We start from the raw sequence: 9,159 nt of genomic DNA on the forward strand, positions 1-9,159 counted from the left end.
GTAGCTCTCGCCTACGTAGTAACTTCAAGTCGGTAATCGCTATGAAGAAAGTTATTTAGAAAAAAAGTGACAGCCCTGCACGGCGCACGCGGCACAGTCACAGCGTAAGCTGGAGGAGCGGCTGCATAGGAGCTCTATTTTCGGCACCACGCACTGCAGGGTCTTCGCGGCGGAGTCACTTTCGCGTCGTTGTCACGAGAACGATATAAACTGCCCCTCCCCCCCACCCCTCGTCGACAACGAGCTGCGGCTTCTGCTGCAGCTTGTCCTGCACGCTGCACAGTGGTCTGCTGAGCCCGCTGTTGCCTGGTTACTGCCGCGAGCGTTGCCGTACGATTCACTTCTTCAGAAGAGGTTCGCATATATATCAGTGCGAAGTAGGGATAGTAGTTTTAGCGGCTGTATAAACTTTTAAACATTCGCCTACTAACTAAATTAACAATGATAGAATGGGCAAGCGTCACTGAGCGAATACGCAGGAAGAAACAGACGCACAGCGACAGCGCTGTCTTTGAGCGTCTGCTTCGCTCTACGCTCTTCTTCAGTTGCGCTTACACAGTCTATCATACATTCACACCAACTAGCCCACCAACGTATTTGAACTAAATTTACAAGCACGATCTCATGCGCGCACAGGCAAACATCAACACATCTTCGCTCGTTAAGCGCGGAAATTAGCTGTAGCTGTCAAAATACTGCTGTTAGGAATCGCGGAAGCAGCAAGCGAATTCTGTTTTGTGCATCTATCGTTTCAACATAGAAGAAACGTCGAAATCACAACGCATACAAAGCTACCGGCACCACGCCCACGCTGGAAACATCGCAGATCGATTTCAAGATTAGGCCCGCACACTTTGGCCATGTTGCGGATAGCTTTCTAAACACAGGAGTGTCGGCAACACGTCCCTATGAATTGCGTCAATGGCGTCTACTGCACCGTGCGCTAATCGCATTCCCAATGCCACAGGAGACGCCGCGGTTGTCTCTAATGTAGTCGCCTCCACTCTGTACGGAGCGGAGGGCGAGGAGGACATCGAGGTACCCTAGCAGCGGCTGGAGAAGAACGCTCCACCTTCCTCGCCTGATCGCTCTGCCTCGTGCACGCCAGTAGAGGGCACGCTTCCGGCCCCCGTTCCTGGTCGCGCACGCGAAATTGAACCACGTTCGCCGGCTCACCTTCGAAAGCTTTCACTCGCGCATACAGTATACGGCGCGCAACGACGAATTTATCGCCCTAGGGCTTCATACTGAACCTAATGGCGACGTCGACGGCAGAAATGCGCCTGCAGTGACCATATAAGTGCTATTAATAATCATCACCCAGCCTGCTTGAGTCAATCAGACCCAGGTACACACAGCATGCAACTTATATATAATGCTGCTACATGTTAGGACACCTGGCGGAATATAACGGAACTGCAATGAAAGGTTTGTACGTATCGACGATAGGCAGAGTCGACGCGCACAGCCTAGGCTCCACAACAGGATAAACTAAAAAAAAAATGGCTGCGGATTATCTCAGTTAACCTTGTAATGCAAAGCCAAGGCTTGGTTTAGCCTGGTTAGGCCTTGATTTCACTCGGTTAACCTTTGATTTAGCCGTAATTATTATACGTAGGTATACAATCATCGTTAAGCCAGGCATGACATATGTGCCTAGGTCGGTGGCTCGACATGACTGCGATTAGGCTTATGTACACGCGCATCGTTCAGCAGTCCAACGCCTGTTGTGCCACAGGGAAAGCGCAAGTGATAGACATGAAAGAGGCGCCGCGAACATGCGCACCGTCGAAGCACGAACAGACAGGGCGAGATCGCGGTCGCAACATTGATCTCGACGGCGCGAGTGAAGCATCTTCCCGGGTGATAACCGCGGTGTGGTCAGACGCCGCTTGGCGACGACGGCTCAACGCCTCCAACTCCCGCGCAACGCTAAAAGAAGACCGCCCGGATCGGCTATGCGAACGCGGCGCTCCTCTTAGCCAGGCGCGCGCCGAGTCAGGTGGTGACCCAGCTGCGGAGAGCACAAGCGCTATGCTGGCGGCAGCGGCCGAGCTCGGCGCGGTGAGTCACGTGATGCGTTGTCAAGGCTACAGCGTAGCCGCGCTCAAATGAGGATCAAACTGCTGGCGGCTCGACGCGGCTAGTTAAGTTATCGTTTTAAAGTATTGGCTATGGCGCCACGCTGATATGCCGAGTGTCTTACGTGTTGGGCTAAACCACCGTCTCCTAGATAGCAAGCCTGTGCCCCCAGCTCTATGTCATCATGCTACTTGAACGAGAAGTTTCGTTAAAAAGCCCGCCGTGACAAAATTGAGGAGGTCAAAATCACGCGGCTTACTCGGGAGAGTCCTGATTAGATTATATGGCAGTCGGTCCGGCAGCCTGACGTCACGGATTGAAATGCACCCTCTTTGTGCTAGCTAGGAGGTGGGCCCCGTGTCGCAGAAAATCCGGTGGCATATAATCATAGTGTACTACAACCGCACAAGTCCTCCACGTGGTGCATAGCTTGTCTTACATTCTTTTCAGAGTTATCCCTCGGAATTTTTAGAATGACAGCTCATAAACGAATGTCAGGAAACAAAACACCGACAGTGCATGCATTTTATATTTTTTTGACATAGCCACGTCTGGACCACGTCCCGAGGAGGCCGGCGTTAGCGGCGCGGTGGACAGCAGCAGCGGCAGTAGGAAAGTCGGAGGAAGAGGCCAAGAAAGCTTCGCTTTAAAATACATACTTTTTGTTTCGCTCTCGTACTGCACACAGTATCACTGAATATATTCAAAATTTAGTGGTCATTCGGTGAGATCTATAGCTCCGGCTGTATGCAACACACACACTCCGTAATCAGCCCATTTTGCTAGCAAACTTGTTATGCGGAGTCGGCCACAAATATGGCAGTGTGACGATGACTGTGGGATGGTGACGCTGTGTTGACGATGAAATGGCGAAGAAAGAATGACGTCGATAAAACTATAAATGCCGTTATGCAAGGATCGCAAAGAGGCACTGCGATGTTGATTCTGAAACGCCGACAATATTACAGCTGTGTAATCATGACGATGAATACCTATAGGCAATGAAATGATGAGGAGTGTAACAGGACAATAGCATGGCGACAACGATGTGACGAAGGAAAAACCGGACATCAGTCACGCTTTTTCCGTTGATGTCGTGGACCTGCTTTGCTCTATACCCCAGTATACATTGCTAGACTCTATTAAAAGTGCATTGACCAAAACCCCAACGTGGCAATCCAGAGTACTATGGGTATTAGTACGAGTAACTTTATAAATTTTTCAGAGGCTCATTTGCACTCCACTTTTATATCATTTGAGGACAAATTATTTTTGACGAGAGAGGAGGAGGAGGAGTAGATTTTAATGAACAGAAAGGAGGAGAGGTCGGCCTGGAGACGAGGGAGGGAATCTGCATTGCTTCCTCTGTGGTACAAATTCTATGCGATATTTTTTGTCCCAGGTGGATCGCACTCTGGACCACGCCTTTAAAGAAGACGGGAAAGTTTCACGTGTTTTTAGATCTGTTGTCGGTTTCCTATTATCGCTAAAGCCACAGGCATAGGGCCTGTACGGGCACCAAGTAGAGGGGATTTTAGATGTTTTTTTAACTGACATGTGAAGAAGTTGACCTTCACACATAAGCTTCCCATTCAGAAATCCATTCGGTTTCTAGATATTCATTTTAGTTTTTCTAGGGGACATGTATGCTGCTCTTATAGGCCTCGGGACCCCGCCTATTGATTTCTCTCACTCTGAGACAATGAACAGAGCTATAGCCTGTCTTTGCCTTTGAATGTTCGCTAAAGAAATTGTGCCATCACAATATGCAAGAAAGCTTTCAAGCGTAGGTGACAGTACTGCTGACAGCAGGCTACCGCACAACAGTCATCACTGCGGTTGCTAAGGGTCTGCAGAAGTTTAAGGAATGAAAAAAGACAGACGATTATTATTTCATGGGAAAAAAAGGTGCACTTGAAGTAGTTCCCTACATTCATAAGGTCTCACATAATCTCAAGAACGAGGGTGATAGGCACGACGTTGTGGTAATTTTCTTTGCCCTAAATAAACGACCGCCTTTGTCCTCGCGTAGGTACAACAGGCGGAACAAACCGACATATCCGAAAGAGGCGCCGTTCGCCATATTTAAACTGCACCAGCGAAATTGCCTATGATATTTCTTTGACCTGCGTAAAAAGCTATATGTGTCAAACAGGAGGGTGTGTGAATGACGTAATTAGAGAGCAAGCCTTGAATATTAAAAAGACTGAGAGAACGCATTTTGTGGATCACGTGAAGTCTTGCAAATAATGTCAGGCATTATTCGTGACGCAAATATTCTACGTAAAAGCTACAGTGAGCAGGCACGCTTGATCCTTGAGGCATATCGCACGAAAAACAGGGGCGAAGGTTGCCTCAGTGAGCCTTCGTTAAGCCTGGACACAAAAGAGTTTCTATAGCTCGACGCGTATATCAATTAGGCATTTCTTGTTCATATATTCATATCTTCTGTTTTTTTTCCATAAGGTGTTCTGCGCATGCGCCTATGTTTAATATATCTCATGTCGACGTTGTCGAATAAACAGTTGAAATTAGCGCCTGTCCTGTGTATGACCATCCTTTTAGGCCATGTCTCTGGCATGCGCTTTGAAAATATTTGTGAAGCATGCACCAACTAGGCACAGAAAAAGTTCTTCTAAGATATGCATTCGTTGGAAATCTCTGATGGCTGCAGCACCTTCAGCATGAGGGAAGGATGCAATAATGTAGGTTCTTGCCCCTAGACCAGCGGTAAATGGATTAAGTGACTTTGGTGTGACATGTCGATTATTGGAATATATATTTGTAAATACAGTGTTGAAGGAGTGCTTCTTTCTCTGAGAATAGCTCATTAGAAAAATAGACTTATGGGTGCAGAGGGAAACCGAGACTAGAAGCTATGGTTTACCCGTCAGCATAAAATCTTCATCCTTTCATTCATTTAGTCATGCCCTTAAGCTGTTTTGTACGTGTAACTAAGCTTACGTCATTCATTACGCTACATTTGCCATTTGTATGCATTGACAGTTTTCTTTTATGCTCTATAGGCTTGTATACTGGCAATTTGTTTTCGTTAATTTCATTTTTCTATGTTGTATTTTCGCGATTGTGTTTGTTGAAATTAGTTAGCTTGCTCTTCGGTAATACATCTTTACATTGTTATTACTATATACAGCGGGTCCCATTGCAGTCTTTGACTTTGGTACCCTCGTCCGTATATAGTGTCTTACCAATTCACTTGTATTTCAAGAATAAAAAACTGAAACTGAAACTGACATCGAACAATAAACAGAAGCCAAGTACGTGATGCCCCACCTTCATACCAAAGCATCATCATCGCGTTTTCCCTCTTTACTACGGCTTCAGCATCAAGTTTTCTTTGTTTGGATAAGGTTCATGATGAAAGACACCACTGAGAATATGAGAATAGTGTTGTATTGCAATATCACTGTCACCAGTTAACTAGGACTATGAATTACAGAAAAAAATATTGCTCTCATCCTTCCCATTATGTTTTCTGGAGTTGTTCAGAACAAGACCTTTGGACAAGACAGCAAATTAAAAAGAAGCATCTGATATCAGCACTCCTTTGATTTTGAAACAATGTCATGTCGGAGTCATTAGGACTTTCCTCTTTGACGCTAGTCCTAGAGGCGATTCATTAAGGATGATGCAGTTTTCTTGTTGAGGCAAACTAGCGTCCTAATTGACAACGAGCAAGCACGAATAACTGAATAATGATGTTAACTGTATAGTGAACAGTCTATCCTTCAACAGCAAGTTCTATGACGCAAGCTTAGTGTTATTGTTCCAACCGTGTTATAGTGCAAATGAAATGGTCAATACCTTAATGGATCTACGAGGAACCTGCGTTTTCTTTTACCTAGCGAATAAGGAATATATTAGCGCTCCTACGTAAGTATGCGTTGTGGGCATGCATCGTAATATGCGACATTTCGGACACTTCAGAATGTAGTTGCACTGCCTTTGAGATACGAAAATGACAAAGACTTTGTCGAGCACACATTCAAGGGATCGGTTTTTAAAATCCGCAGTTATAACTCATAACTAGAGCTCTGTCGAACGCCTCAATTAATGCGTGATAAACGTAAAGATAGTCCACGATATAGTCAGGATTGGCATACTTGGTCTACAGCGTATCTCAGCCCGAAACAGAAAGGGATAACAAACATTCGCATGTGCCAAGTGCCCACTTCTTTCGCGCTGACACATATTCAAAACGCAGCGCTAAGTCACCCAAAACAACATTGGTCGTTTTGGCCTGCGTGTTCCCGACCTGCACAAGCTGGGCCCGTATAGATGGATAACTCGCATGTGGTCGATCAAAATGAGCGAGAAGATGCATTGTCACAACAATCGACCATAAATTATTTGCATAAGACAAATTTGCTATGAGACACGCATCTAAAAGAATTACTCCTGTTTCTATACAGGAATGGTTGCGTGTCGTATATCGCATATACATGCTGAGTCATGAACATTCGCTAATTATTTCTTTTCTTCTTCTCAATAGCTGCTGGTTGAGGAGAGAGTATTACAGATGCGTAAATACACAATAATAGGGTTGTCATGTAAGTATATTTTCCGCCCCCAAAGAATCACGGTGGATATGTGCAAAAATACAAACGTTTTCTGAAACAGTGTTTGGGTAATTGGTTGTAAATGAGACACCAGGGGTCCCATAACGTAAAGCTATTCTAATCTGTTTTCAATCCGATCTCGTGACCTCAAATTTACGTAACCGTTGACGCAAGTACCTGGCGGTGACCCGCCGTGGTGTCTGCGAAGCCCAATCAAAGACGCTCCTCGTTTATAGAAGGTCACTTTTGTTTGTATTAAAAGCGAATAGCATTGCCTACATACAGCGGTTATTCTTATAGTATTGGCTGTCGAGAGGCGAGGAGCACGCTAAAGTCGGCAGGGTTTCGGTGGTGCCTAGCCAGCGCAGTAAAACTACAGAACCGGATGAAAAGGGTGATGCCTGCGTCTTCGATTGGCACGCTTCACCTTACTATGCTTGCGGTGGCTGGCGGAAAATCAAGGGGGCCTTCAACGGAACGTTTAGAATGCTCATAAAACGGGTCCTCAATGAAGAATAGTTGGCTGAGCAATCTCGTGAATGTGCTGATTGGGCTCGCGAATAATATACGGTGACGCAAAATGCTTTGTTATACACCAGTATATCCATGCTCTCCGGCAGAGGCGAGTAGGCAGTGCTGAGCGATCGCCGGGCAGCCATCGTCTATTCCTTTCGGAATGGCGCAGTCTCTGGCAATTCAGGAAAAAAATTGCTTTTCGTCGGCATATTAAAGCATCTTGAAAACATGCCCGTCCCTTTGACGTGGTGGGTTTTTCTGGTTTTGTGACACCGCGTGACCGACAGGGGACGTGGGCGCAACCCGAAAACCTTTGAACAATAGCAGAGGGCTAATGGCGAAAAGGCATCGAATAAGAAATTATTTCTTGTTCTTTTGTTCTGTCTAATTCTGTCTGACCAGTGTGTACATGTCATAACAGATGGAAAACGATCGCTCTTTTCGTGACATCGCGTGACAGACAGACGAAGCGGGGGTGACCAGAATAGTTTTAAACCAATCGTGGAGGGCTTATGCACAATTGGAAAACATTGGAATAACTTTACGTTCTAGCGCCCCTAATACCTGCTTTTAAAATGATAATGAGGACGCTTCTGTATTGTGAATATGCTTCGTGTGTGTTTTTCACATGATATGCGTGCCATGTAGATGCATGCAAGATCACGGTAAATTTACAGCTATTGGTTGTCTCAAAGTATATTTTTGCAAACACAGTACTCGCCCAATGAATCCTTAATCTTTCCTCTAGCTGTAGTTATTAATTTGGAGCTCATTGAGTCAGACGAATCGGCTGTGGAAGGTGACATTTTGCCATGACTTTAAAAGCGTCTAATAAGAAATAAATTAATGAATTGTGAAGAGAAGCCTATTTGCTTATCGTCCGTTTGTTATTGCGTAAACTTGATCATGCTATATACCGTCAGTTTGTTAACTTTTATGGACTGTGATTATTTTTTTAGTTTCAATACGACGACTTTCTGAAAGGACAGTTACCCCTTACAGCGACCAGTTTAATTCGACCATGGCTGAGAATTCTACCGAAAACTTAAAACAGTCTTCAATTCATTCGTCATATTGCAGTGAGACGTCAAATCAAATCAAATCAAATCAAATCAAGTTTATTCATTACAAACAAAGAAACGGTTACATTTTTGTTTTACAGATGATGGCGGAAATTGGAAAAGCATTGGAAAAGGGTGGAAAAGCACATAACGTGGAAATTTGTTCTCGGCTCATTACAGCTCTTGCTAGACACGTTATTTATTGTGCATACGTTGCGCAGAAATAATTTAAAATGTGGTTTCTGTTCATGCATAACAGCGTGTTCAGCATATTGCAGCCAGATTTCTTTTCCAGAAATGTTTGGCTGAGTTTATCAACAAGCGACATCTAGAGAGGCATAAATTTTCAGCCTCTGATGGAACGCACAAAAAACTTCGGATTTATTGTTACCAAATTCGAACTGGGGCCCTATAACGTAAAACTATTCCGATATGTTTTTATTCCAATTTCCCGACGTCAAATTTCCGTAACCGCCGACGCAAGCATTGGGCGCTCACCCGCAGGGTTGTCTCAACAGACCAATCAAACGCTCTCCTCGTTCATTGGAGGTTGCTTTTGTTTGCTTGAAAAACGAATAAAATTGCCTACACCGAGCAGCTTGTCTTATATAATTGGCTGACAAGAGGGGAGGAGCACGCACAAGTGCAGAGGGACTCGATAGGGCCAAGCCGCTGCACTGAAAATCGTTAACCGTATGAAGAGGGCGGTGCCGGCATCTGTGCTTGGTCTGTTTTCCCTTACTTAGCTTCCGGTGGCCAGTCGAAAATCGCGGAGGCATGCAAGGGAAGCTTAAGAGTGACGGTAAAGCGAATCCTCAGCAAAGAGTTGGCAGAACGAGGCCGTAAACTTGCCAAATGTACTCAAAACGTTACATGGTCACGCAAAATGTATTATTATACGCAAATAAATCCATGATTTC

The sequence above is a fragment of the Dermacentor variabilis genome, chromosome 7, assembly GCF_050947875.1.
Source record: "Dermacentor variabilis isolate Ectoservices chromosome 7, ASM5094787v1, whole genome shotgun sequence".
NCBI classification, from domain to species: Eukaryota; Metazoa; Arthropoda; class Arachnida; order Ixodida; family Ixodidae; genus Dermacentor; species Dermacentor variabilis.